This window comes from Taeniopygia guttata, chromosome 7, assembly GCF_048771995.1.
Source record: "Taeniopygia guttata chromosome 7, bTaeGut7.mat, whole genome shotgun sequence".
NCBI lineage: Eukaryota > Metazoa > Chordata > Aves > Passeriformes > Estrildidae > Taeniopygia > Taeniopygia guttata.
The window spans coordinates 16,906,356-16,920,000 of NC_133032.1; positions in this window are offsets into that span (position 1 = coordinate 16,906,356).

Consider the following 13,645-nt stretch of genomic DNA (forward strand, 5'->3'; position numbering starts at 1 on the left):
CATGGTTTCTTTAGCTACATTGCTATGAAATCTTAAGTGAAAGATTGCTTCCAGCAGAACACACTGATTAAATCTTAAGAGATTTAAGAAAAATTAAGACTCCAAGGCCCAATTAATTTTCTGATCAAGAAATCAAGATGGGTAAGGAATTGGGAGTGGCAGCTGAGTTGTAAGTCTTTCTTCCTTGATTGTGCTTTTGTATATTAAAGAAGCTTTAAAACCAAGGTATGGGAGAATAAAAGGCTGACCTTTGATGTATGTGATATGCCATAAACTAGAACCAGTCCTCCAGATTTCTGTTTGTCAGCTTTGCATTTATGAAACACAAGCTGCCTTTGAATATAGTTAAACATGATTACAGGTCTTTCTATGACTGAAGTTCACTCTTGAAGAGAGTAACCTACATATATTGCCCCTTTTCCTTCATGGAGTGCAAAGGAAAATGAAGATCTCAAAGGTTTGAGACCCATTGCTTCCTGCTTGCCTCTTTTTCCTGGAATCTTAAACTCATGCAAAATCTTGTCCTTTTTTGCTAGAGAAATGTGTAGATTATGTTGTTGTATCTGTGAGGGCAGAGGATCTTCCTTGCTCCTATGGAAAAGTAGGAGAAAGACAGTTCCTCACAGAGAGAGTTTTGCTTATAAATGTACTAGTAACAACCATAACAATGAAAAGAGCCCAAATAAGAAATATTTCTGTGTGCTGAGCAAGGATATTGTGTGTGGGAATCCAGGGCTTCCCTCTATCTGCCCTAGAGGGCCTGGGACCCTGGCAGGGGGTCAGAAACCCCCCTGTACAGAGCCCCGAGAGACAAGAGAGAAAAAAGGAAAAAGAAAAAAGAAAAAGAGTGAAGAAGTGCCTGAAATAAGGCTGGAATGAGGATGAAGATTTTGTATATTTTAATCTTTTGAAATAATTCTTTTGCAGACCTGATTTCGCTGATCATTGAGAAAAATATGAAGAGAGTGCTAGACACTGGACAGATCAAATTGAAAAAAAATCGTTCAAATTAATAACTTTGAGCAAGGATCTTGTTAATGTTTTCACAGAAGTTGAAAGTTTTTTTTTTTTTGTTTGTTTTTTTGTTTTTAGTTTGCAGACCCTCAAAAACAATTCTTACAGATTTAGAGATGAAAGCTCAGATCATTATTGTGGCAAAGACCAGATTGCTGACAATGTCAGACAAAGATTTCTTAATCATTCATTTACATTTAAAGAAAAAATATTTTGAGTGGACAAAATCACAAGATTTTTCAACCATGTTGTTAGGGCAATCAGAAGTTTGCACAGTTCATTTTCCAGCACACAAAATGTGAAATGTAAAAGTGAGTTTCAGGGAAAAACCAAAAATAAGCCAGGAACCAGTGGAAGGAATGACAGTATTCACTGATGGTTTGGGAAAAACTCACAAATCTGTGGTCACATGGAAAAATCAAAAAACAGGGAAATGGGAATCAGATATCAAAATGGTACAAGGTTCACCACAAGTTGTAAAATTGGTAACAATAGTCAGGGTTTTTCAGTTATTTCAGGAACCCTCAATCTGATCACAGATTCAGTGTATGTTGCAAATGTGGTCAAACGATTAGAGGAATCACTTTTAAAACATACGGACAATGAAATTTTATATTCACATCTATTATGCATGAAAATAATCCTAAAAAACAGAGAACATAAATATTTTGTAATACACATCAGAGTGCAGGGCAGGGCAGCAGAACATGTTAGAGATAAGCAAGAATAAACAACCTTGAAAACAGCACAGACGAATTATGGCTTCTTCTTTGGCAATGGGCAGAAAGACAGAGACTTTTTACAATCTCGGAATCATCAATACCTCAGATTCCGACAATTGTGCACTTGGCAGAAGTGAGCCCATATCCTCCAGCCAGCCACAGAGCCTCGCAGAACAGATGTGCTGGTTCGGTGTTTAAAAACTTACAACTGAAAAGTAAAACCCTTTCCAAGATCTCCTTCACACATTAATAATAAAGCAGCATGTTATTTTAAAGGAATAGTGACTAGAAATAATTTCTGCAGAACCATGTTCCTGACAAAATATAAACCTCCAGCTGAAAAATTTGACTACAAAGGGAGAAGCCAGCCAAACCTACCGCTGTGATGAGGAGTTTGAGCGACTTCTCCATGCCCAAACCAGCCACACGTAAATGCTAGAATAAGGGTTCACCTAAAAACTGGGGGGAAAGGGAAGTCACCCAGGAGTAAAGTCAAGTATAACTGAGATTCCAATGTACTGCAGGCAGTGAAAACTGTCTAACCCCCTGAAGTTTGCAATCCTCATCTAAAGTGCTGTATACTCTGTAAGTAAAACCTCCTGCCCCAGAAATCCAAGGGAGGGTGAAAGAACTCACTTGAAGGTTTGCCTCTTTGAAAAAGACCTAAGGAAAGAAAAAAAAGGTCCATTTCAGGGCTCACAGAATAAGAGTATTTAGATACTCCTCCTTAAGAAAGGACCCAGCCGCAAGCAAGGTTTGTGCCATAGTTTAAATCCAGGTTCCCAGGAAAACTTGCTTACAGAAAGATGAGAAGATCAGAGGATCATTACTGCAGAGGATTCAGAGAAATTATCTCCTAATACACAGTTGAAGACAGAACTAGTCTTGGTCTCTCTTTGGCTTGAACCTCTACTGAAATTTAATGCTGACAATCAAAAAGGGATATATCCAGAATTTGTAACCCTGATAAAAATGGGAAATCTGTATCATCTTAATCAAAGGATATGCCACCCTGAGCTGGATCTGTGTCTTGTCCCTTGGCCTCATATGACTCCTGTGTGCTAGAGGTTAAGGGTTTGTTAAAGAATATCAGTTTTGATTAAGTGTCACATATGGTGTAAAACATCCTCTTTATCACTGGCAGTGAAGGTTGGGGGCCAGACAGTGCCTTTTAGTGAGCTTCTAATATAAATTAGGTGTCTTAGGTAATGGGTGGTTTTCAGACAGGATTGATCTTTCTATGGTCCAGTGAAAGTAGGTGTGTTTGGTGAGATGTCACAAAAGCAGCTTCCTGGCACCTATACTAATGGGCTGGTTACCCTTTTTGGAGTAGGACTTGAAAAATGTAGCACAGGAATCCCCCCCTCCCCCTTCCTAACTTTTTCATTTTCTTGATGTAATGGGCAAAGGTCTATATATCCTTTACTCCTTTGGTATTTCAGTCCTTGTATTGGCAGTATCACTCAGTGAATCTTAAGCCACTCATCCTTTTAGTCACTTACACCTCCCTAAACTTGCATGAACTTAAAGATGAAGTGGTTATGAGTAGACTGGGTTACTTACTATTTTTATCCACGTACAACCTTTAAAGAAAAATGTATCAAGGATACTGTCACCACCACAACCAAATGGTTTCTATTCCCCATTAAGTGCTTCTTGGAAACTTTGATGGCTCAGAAACGTAAGAAAAACTGTTGAGATGTTAAACCCTAAGTTCCCCTGCCTCAAAAACAAGAGCAAACATGCATTTCTATAGACATCAAAACGTGTCTGTATTTTCCTCTTTATGAAGCAGAAATTCTCTCAGCTTTGTGCAAAGAGTGCCATGATCAAAAGCACAAAAGGAGCACATGAGATCCAGAAGCCGTAATGCAGAGTCTAACTATGGACCTCAGGTAAAGAGGGTATACACAAAATAAACCTTTCCTTTATAGTTCATCGACATGTTGTAGTTAAAACTTTTCTGAAAAGTTTCCATGAGTTTATGAAGAAGTGAAAGCATAAATGTTGGTATTGCAGGCTCATAAACTCAGCTGCTGAACAAAATCATCAAATCTTTAAATATGCAAAAATATATCACAAAAATTTTAATATTTAATTGCATTTCCCACATACCCACTCATCACAGAGCACTGGAAAATAACAAATTTGATAAAAATATTTAGATAATTAAGACACAGAAGTCTATTTTGATTCTGGCCAGAAAGGTTTCCTTGGACCCCAATTAAAATAACTGGGATAACAAAGGTTTAAAGCATGATTAACCTTAATTTGCCTATAAAAATGTGTTTGTCTTTAGGCAAAGATAGGCACATCAGTAACTCTAAGCTCAGAGTAGTTTCACTGGATACAGCTGGATCATTATGATTAAAATTGCATTTGCCTGAAAACCAAAACAGAACTGGCCCTAGATATAGCCTTCCATTTAGGTTATTTCAGATATGAAGCATAAAAACTCCTCTGTTAACATGGGACACCTAGAAAGCATTTCCTCTCTCCTATCTCAGGACCTGTCCTGCTTATGTTTTCTTATTTGCTCATTGTTACAATGAAGCAGCTTTGTCAAAGTGCTTTTGAATAGCTGTCTTATTAGAGATACTTTATAAAAATGGATTTACTAGTAGAGGTTCGGGTTTGGGTTTTTTAATACCATCAGATGAAGGACACTCATTCCTACACCCCACTTGGGTAGGGACTCCTAAGGGAGCCAACATGCTTGCCAGGCACTGGGGTCCTCAGCCAGGCTCCCAGCAAGGCTCAAGCACCAAAATGTCTTTGGTCTCCTGCGCTGGTCTGTGAGCCCCAAAAGGAAAACAGCTCTCTTGCTTTGAAGGTGCCCTGTGACTGTCAGGGATAGTGTATGACTTGATTTCTAATGCATTTGAAGATATTTTGTCCCAAGTAAAGACATTTAGTGGAATATAAATAATATTCTAACTGATTGCTAGAAATAATCCATGAGTACTTCTAAGATACGATCTGACACAGTATTAAAATACTCCTGCAAATAGACCTTCACTGCCTTTGAAAATAGAACCACTGATTTCAGAGTGAACATACTAAATCTCAGACCTGCTGCAATGCCAGTGCCCTTGCAAACCATTCCAGGAGTTAACTTAGGAGATAAAAAACACATTTTTCAAGCCTGTCGTATACAACACCTCACATTATTCCTCATGGAAGAACCAAAAAATGTTTCAAACCTGCAGTTTGCCAGAACAGGTTTTCTGCCCATTAGAAACACACCCAGTCCTGCAGGAACAGCAGGCCCTGCAATGCTGAGCTCCACTTAGCTTTGCCAGTTTGCTGTCACTGGGACCTCGCCATCCAGAGCACACAGGACACTTGTAAAAGTGTCCAGAAGCAGGGGGGGAGGCAGAGCCCCCACAGCAGAAGCACTCTGCAAGCTGCCTGAGCTCTGGCAGGGCTGCCTTGGAAGCTGTAGGCAGCCTTGGGATTGCGCCCTCTGACTCCCATCACTGTCCTAACTCCTTGCATTTTTAATATTTTTGAAATGGCTCAGACATAGTTTCAATGTGCTCCTGTATCCTAAAACTAATGTTACAGGTTAACAATGCCTTATTTGTCACAGGAGCGCCCCTTCTCACTGGAGAAATGGAAGGAGGTGGTGGGATGGAGCACAATTGTGCCGTGCTCATTGCTCCACTCCAGGCACCGGGTTGGGGACTGGCACAGATCTACAAGAGGCTGCTGGTCGAGTCGCTTCTCCATCCTTTCCAAATGTGCTTTCATACAGTCTGGGAATTACTGAATAAGAATGTTTCCAACAAGCATACACTGATTTTATTCCCAGCTTGCCCTGTGTGTGTCAGCAGTGCAGGAGTAAATTAGCTGTTTACAGGACCAGGAGCAGCCTGCACCTCCCTGCAGCCCTATTTATCCAGTGGAGAGGGAAGGTTGCCTGGGGCTTACCTTACACAGCCAGGATGGCAGCAGCATCCCAGCAGTGCTTTCTGGCCTTCACTGTCATCTTCTGTGTGGGGTCACGAGGAGCATGAGACAGGATCCAGTGCCTGCCAGTTCTTTTCCTCTGTTCCACAGAAAAATTACAGCAAAGACACATAACAGAGATTTATCACCGCTGCAAAGGATTATAGAAATATAGGAGGCTCTCCACCTATTTTGCCCTATGGAATTTTTGTGCATTCCTTGTGTTATTTAGATGGGCAGAGAGAACAAGGGCTGAAAGGGTAACGTCAAGCAGAAGCTGCCTGAAAGATCCATTCTAGATTTATTACTCTCCTTTTTGTGCTGAAAATGCAAATAAAAATTAATGAAAGCTGTGACAAAAAAAAAAGTGATTGGATTCCTGGGGTTCTCCTGTTCATCCTGTGGCCATCAAACAGTGGGCTGATCTCCTGGAGAGCCAGCTGCCCTTGCCTGAGGTGTGAGGAAGGGGAGGTCCATTCTGTTTGAGGATGAAGCATGGAGAGAAGGGAAGATTCAAGACCTACTGCCATGGGGTGTTCATGGGGCCTTGTTGGTGGTCCTAATTAAATGTACAATAGCATGTTCTACTTGAAAGGCCAACTACCTTTAATGCCAACACAGCCCAAAAAAGAGCATTTAAATGCAGTTTGACACCCTATCCCTTCTACATGCCCCTATAAAGGGGCTCTCCTGCAGTCCTCTCCAGTGCAAAATTGCTCTCTACAGAAGTAGACCTTCCAGGGTCTGATGGTTTCCTATTTGTGAATGGAGGAGAGGAAAACTATGGCCAAAACCCCTTGACCTCTAAAGAACAGGGCTGTCAAATTCAGGGGACAATTTTTATGAAATGGAGTGTTAAATTGCTCGGCGTTGTTCCTAAGCACAAGGTCCCCGATTACTACCCTGCACCCACTTTGGGTTTATTAATTTCTAATTGCTATTAGTCTTTCTCCATTAGGCGGGAGAAGAGTGGGTGTCACGTTCTGTGGTACAGAACCTACTCTGCTGTGGAGACAAACCAGAGGCCATCCCTCTCCCGCGGGAGCCCAGCCCAGGCTGTTCTCAGCACCTCGGCTCCCTTCGTGCCGCTCCGGGAGCGCCGGGCTCTGCCTGAGGCTCCTGCGGCGCTGGTGACAGATGAGCTTGACAGCCTGCTCAGTCCAGGTGACTGAGCATTAGCTCGCCTGAGAGTGCAGGCGCTAAGTAAATCTCATTCCTAATCCAAATTGCTTTTGATAAGAACAAAAGCTGTGTGCAAATGAATATTTCCATCTTATTTCAAATTCTAGGTTTCAACTGCAATATTAATGCTATTTTACAGTGTAATTTACTTGTAATAATATGTCATTATTGTCATTTTACAGTTTTCTCTTAAAGTAGTAAAGAAAATGTTTTAAAAGGCACAAATAGCTGGAGCGCAAATCTCCATTCAGCCTAAGAATCTGTGCTCTCCCATCAGAATGGCACGTAATTGAAAACAATGACATCCCCAATGGGCTAAACACTCCAGTCATTAACTCATTTTTATTTTGGGATAAAAGGGTGTGCTTACAGCTTTTTTCCCAAATAGTAAATATAAATTAAACATTTCTCTTTCTTTCCCAGAATGGCATCTGCCAATGAAGCCAGCAATGACCTCTAACACTTTCCACAAGCACATCCCAAACCAGCACCTGGTGTTGGACACAAACCTCCTCCAAGTGAAGGGTTTCCCACAACACAGCATGTAAAAGGTGGCTTGCAATAGCAGAAGCGTCCTTATTACCTGGTGACTGGCTCCTGAGCACCAGGTGACTGCACTGCTGGGTTGTAGGAATGTGTGCATGGAAGGGAGGTGTCACAAGAAGATGGCATCGCTTAATGGAGATGACGTATGCCACACGCGTAACTGTAAACCAGCTGCGTTTCATCTCTTCTGTACATCTGTGGATGAAAACTGGTGCACTACTAGTACTCTTGAGGACTGAGAGAACCCATCAAAGACTGTCACAGACTTCTTGTCCTTCTCCAGAAGGATTCCCACCACACTTCTCCCATCAGAAAACTCCCCAGACTGATGAGGTCAAGGCTATTTGAGATCCAATTGGTCAGGAGGGTGTAGGTTACACATCAATTATCTCCTGCAGGCTGGGAGTTTATCCCAGCAGCAACTATTGTTGAGCAGCTGTGAGATTTACACCACATTCCCAAAAATATGATTTCTCAGTGTGATCTCTGTCTGAATTTGACAGAAAAATATTTAATGGCTGGCAAAACATTAGTAAATAAAAGCAGATCAAGATGATGTTGTTACAAAAACAGATTACATTACTATTCCCTGTCCTTAGGAAAACCCTGATTAGACCAAGATCCTCATGGGGTCTTATGAATAAGTCAGGAAGGGGCTCTAATGACCCCGCGTGAGAGCTGAGCTGCAGCGCAGCCAGCGAGGTGCCAGGTGCCTCTCAGAAGCAGGCACTAGCCTGGATGACTAACAGCACTTATCACAGGGGGGTTGTTGATTTGCTTTCGTAATTTGGGACGTATTTTCTGCTAATATAAACTAGTAGCCAGGAGAATGCTGTCGATTTATAACAGCAAAATTTGACCCATAATCTATTCTTAATCCCTTTATTAGTCATCTTTTTGAAGAAGTGTACCTCAGTCTGAATACTCCCCACTACAGAGAAAAGCAACAGACTTTTCTTGTTAATCTCTGTATGGGAAACTCCAGTACCTGAAGTATCCTTCCACCTTTGCAAGCACACCTAGCATTGATTGCTGATCTTATATCTTGAAATGCATAATTACTGAACTAACAGAAAATTACTTTTTGCTTGTGAGTGTCAGGACGGCTCTGAATCCATGAATGACTCACCCTCAGGCACTGGTGTTTAATTTATGAGTTATTTATCTCCTTGCACACACCCCAGCACAAACAATTATACTTAGTAATTTGTTGATCTTATCAAGGCTGTTTGATGTTAGTATTGCTACTTCCAATAATGCTTGTGCTTTGAAACTTAAACAGGATTTATAACCAAATTTGGATACTTTGCACATGATTCATATTACAGGGAAGTTTAACTCTTCAACAGCCAGCGGGTTTTGCACTCTTGAAAGAATCTTTTGCTGACAGATTTGGCCAGGCGTCCCTTCAGCAGCGTGAGAGCCCCTGGTTGGAGCTAGTTCTGTCCTTACACAGCGTGGGTGAGTGTTCCTAGCACAGGACAAGAGAAGGGCCAGGCCTGGGCCAGCTCCATGGCCCCTGCCCATGCCTGGGGCCAGCTGCAGTGCCCTGATAAGGTCAAAGTCCCCAGTGTTCACATGCTGGTCTGCAGGGTCTTCCCTCGGAGCCCATACTGCCCCTGGGAACCCTTTCATGTGGGCAACAGCCTTCCTCATTACGGAGCAAGAGCTTTATTAGCCTTTAAACATTACATGTTTACTATAAATCAAGCCCTGTGAACCCCTTTGCCCAATGTAACTCCCTCTGTTGCAGGGCCTGGACGTGTTCACCTCATGCTGTGCTTCGGGGGCAGGCAGCTCCTCTGAGGCCATGGCCATGGGGGCTGAAGGTCCTCACACAGGGGTATCCCACAGGGGTATCCCAAATCACCCTCATAAACCCTCCTCTCACCCCCCTGCATGCTGCTGTGATCATTACACCAAAATACAGCAAGTGAACTTGGTATCAGAGGTACAAGCAGTGCAGGAATTTCACAGAATCCCAGAAAGGATTGGGGTGGCAGAGACTTCAAAGATCAAATTTGACCGCCAGCCTTGGGCAGGGACAGCTTCTATGACACCAGGCTGCTCAAAGCTCCACCCAGCCTAGCATTGAACACTTCCAGGGATGCAGCATCCACAGCTTCTGGTGCCTCACCCCCTCACAGTGAAAAGTTTTTTCCCCAATATCTAACCCAAGTCTCTTCTAGTTCTTGTTCAGTCCCTACATGCCCTTCTGAAAAATAATTTGCCTCAGCTCTTTTGATTCCAGGCTCAAGTACCTCTAGGTGTGGTGATGCTGGGAGGGGTGGAGGGTCTCTGCCGTGGCCCTGGTGGGGCTCTGCAGCCAGTGCTGGGCCTGGATCACTGGGGATGAAAACACGGTCAGCACAGAGCAGTGCTTCTTCCATCCCCACTCTTACCAAAATTGCCCTTGGTATGTTACGTGTGTTTGGAGAAATCCCCATACCCAACTTAAACCTTTTCAATTGCGCTGCTGTGCAGAGTTCCTGCCCCTCCAGGCCCAGCAGGGCCAAAGCCAAAGCCCATCCCCTGCCACAGTCACAGCAGCACAGCAGCAGCCGAGCTGCCAAGGGCACAAACCCCCGTGCCCTGCCCGGCCTTCCCGAGGCCCTGTGTGCCTTTTGTTCACTCACGCGTCCCACACCGTCCTCCACAGCTGCAGGTTTGATGTGCTGTGTGTTTATCCGTTTCTCTGCTGAGCACTTTGCGCGTAGGAAAGAAGACGCCGCAGGCACGGACAGCGCAGAGGCACAGGGAGCTCCGAGGGCGGCCCGGCCCCGGGGCTGGCAGCAAAGCGCACAGCGGAGCATCGCTCGGGACGCGGCACCGCCGCACCTCTGCCCCACGGACCGGAACGGGCACCGCCCGGGCACAGGAACCAAGAGGTACCTGCTACAAAGACAGCCTTGACATGCAAAAAATTTACTTTAAACCTTTCTAAGCCCAGCCTGCACAGCCCTATTTCAATCCACAGGGATACTGTGATGAACACTATTGCTTTGATTTTTTTTTAAGTCTCCAGTGGTTTTCCTGTTTTAATTGAAGTGAAATTGTGGAACAGTGTAATCAAACATTTGGAATTAGTATGAAGGGAGTAAAAGCTAAAAGAAGTGATTATTAGTTTTAAACAACTATAAATTTTTAATGACTCTCTCTGCTTCATCCTCTGCGAGTTGAGTTTGAGTGGACAGAAATGGAAAGTTTAGCTAATATTGTTCAAACTGAAAACTTCACCAGACACACTTTCAAAAAGCAATGCTATGGTCTTATCCTGCAGCTGGTAGAATAAATGGTGTTTAAAGCACCCATTGGCATGGGGCATGCAGCATCCCTACCTCAGTATGGACCAACAGAGCTGTGCAAGGGCAGTTTGAAAAAGCCTGGCAGCCACAGGAACGTGAAACACTGCACCAGGAATGCACCCCACTGACGTTTGTGAGGCTACAAGCGCGATTTGCCAGCAGAGCAGGGAGGGGGGCAGTCACTGGCTGGAAGCCTGGGGACACATGGCCTGAGCAGGGCTGTCCCTGCCCACAGCCAACACCACGGGGCAACAGCACCAACAAAGCCCCAGGAGGTGCTCAGCAAAGCGAGCCCAGCTGCAGTGCAGGACTCCAGCTGCAAGCCTGTTCTGTGGGCAAGGAGGGAAGGAAAATACAGCTTACAGCACGGCGTCTCCAAAGCAGCCACTCTGCCACACCGAGTCCTGACTGGACCTCTGGGCTGGGAAGAGATCAGCGGCAACTGGGGTGAGAAAAGACAGATGGAAAACTGCAGCAGGTAAGAAAGGATCCTTCAGTAAATCCTTTAAAACACTTGTGGCAATTCTACCAATCTCTACAGGGCTGGACATAGTCAACAAAAGAACAAATAGACAGGAAGTTAAGACAGTACTTCTACATTTTAGCTGATATGTTAATCCACACAGAAAGGCCAAACCTGCTTCCCATGTTATTAGGAAATTCCTATTAGGACAGAAAACTGTATCTTATACCTTAAGTATCTGTGGTACAAATAGTCTTCAAAAGTTAAATTTTGCTGCTTTTTATGCTTCTTAATGGTTTGGAATGTCACATCTTGGGGTCCCCAAGCACATCACCTTGCTATTGCTATTGATTCTGCCAAAAGCCAACAGCAGTAAGCCCTTGTCTACAGCATTGCTTTTATTTGACCAGGAACATGCCTTTAAAAGTGAACCTCCTTATCAAACCTCTTCACATACACACACTCCCTGCCTGCTCTGCACAGCACAGGACACTCACAACAGGCAAACCAGCTGCTCCTTGGGTATCTTAGAGAAACTGGTTCTCTTGAACTGCTGCCCCTGTAATTCCTCACGGGACCAGCCTGCCACCAGCCCAAGCAGCCCCTCAAATACCACAGGAGCATCAGGTCCTCCAGCCAACTGCTTCACTCCTCAGATCTACTCCTGCAGAGTAAACCTGAGGGGCAGTGCAGGCACAGCCAGTTCCACTGCCATCTCCACATCACTTTGGGGCGCTCTCTTTTGGAAGCTCGGAGGCTGGTAGCAGCCTTTGTTCTGTTCCACCAGTGTTTGTTTAATCCCAGAAACATGCCGTCAATGCCACTGAGGAACGCCAAGTCAAGAAGAAGGGTTAGCATTCCTCCTCCCTTGCAAAGCTCTCTACTGTCTGGATTTTGGAAGACCAGTGACTACAATGTTTTTTCATCCTCCAGCTGGAGAAACGATGTCTCCTACCCACTGCCACCAAGGCAGTGGCAGTGAAAAGTGTGCAGATTTCACGTTTTTTTTCCTAAACAGTGAATGTGAGTAGGATGGATACATTGCACCTGGAGTAGCCTGTGCAGGTAGAAATGCAAAAAAATTTGTGCTTAGCTTAAGTTAAATCACAGTTTAAAACCCACTAAGGAGAAACATGGGCTGCACATATTTAATGCGGTAGTTGTCACAAATTACTGGTGATAGAAATAACAGCTTATCAGATTATTCTTTCTTTTAATAAAATTTATGATTATTCTGGAATAATGTATTAGCTTCAGTAGTTAAAAGAACCTAGTTAAACAGCTGAAGAGATAACTATTCAGGCAAATTAATAAACTGAAACATAAAACATTACAGAATATATATTTTTTAAATTGTGGTAAACATTTTAAGTTCATTTTCTATATTCAGGATATTGTAGTAACTTCAAAGAGCCCTGTCTACCACAAACAACTTCGTTTCATTTTTAATTATCTCTATTTTTAGAACAGGGAGTGTACACAATGAAATAGAAACAATTCAGGACCATGTGAGTAAACCAGAACAAATTTCAGCCAGAACAAGAGAACACATTTCAGTGAGTATTAGTGCAGTAAAGAGGTTACTTCTCTTTCAGCAGCACACATACTCCACTTCTCACTCACCTTTCATTGTGTCTAAAACCCAGCATGAGCCCTTCTCTGGTACTAGCACCTTGCTGACTTCCAAGAGAAACAGGTAGGCTCTGCTTTCTTTTGGATTTGACTTCTAACACAAGATTTGATGGTCCTAATCATTTCTCAATTATGTAACATCAAAATAACACCAGGAATAAACACTAGCTGTACCAGAGAGATGATACCAAAGAGAATTTTAAGGATTCCAAAACATCTGAAGCCCTAATTTCTCTGTTCTACAATACTGTCCCTGCTCTTTGCCACCATGAAAACAGGAGATGCTCTTTAAAACAAATCAACAACTATGAGTTGAAGTCATCTGCCCTCCCTCTCTTTGGTGCAATTAAAGGCATGATGCCAACAAGGCTCGTGGCTCTGGCTGATGCATGTCTCACTCTCCCAGAAAGGAGCAATGAGGCTCGAAGGTGGCATCTCGAGGGAATGTCTTGGAGCAGGATGTGGCCAGCACTCCCAGTGCCCTGCACACAGCAGGGGTGAGCCAGTGGCAAGCTGCCTTTTCAAAGTTCACAGCTAGGGAATTTATCACCACGGCACAAGAGGCCAGGCACACCAACATGACACAGGTAACAACAGCACCTCTCCCAGCCTTGACCCCACTGAACCTGTAGCTGAAACCCCCAGCAAACGGGCACTCAGACAAAGCCAGGCTGTTTTAAACACACTGTGAGAAAGGGCAGCTCTACACCTCACATTAAAAGAACAAACTTGGTTTTATTTTGCCAACACCTTATTTTTCTGTTACGCAGAGTGACCAGCTCTCCTTTGTGGTTAAAAAGTAAAGAGGTAAAAAGGCACTCCCAGCTGCA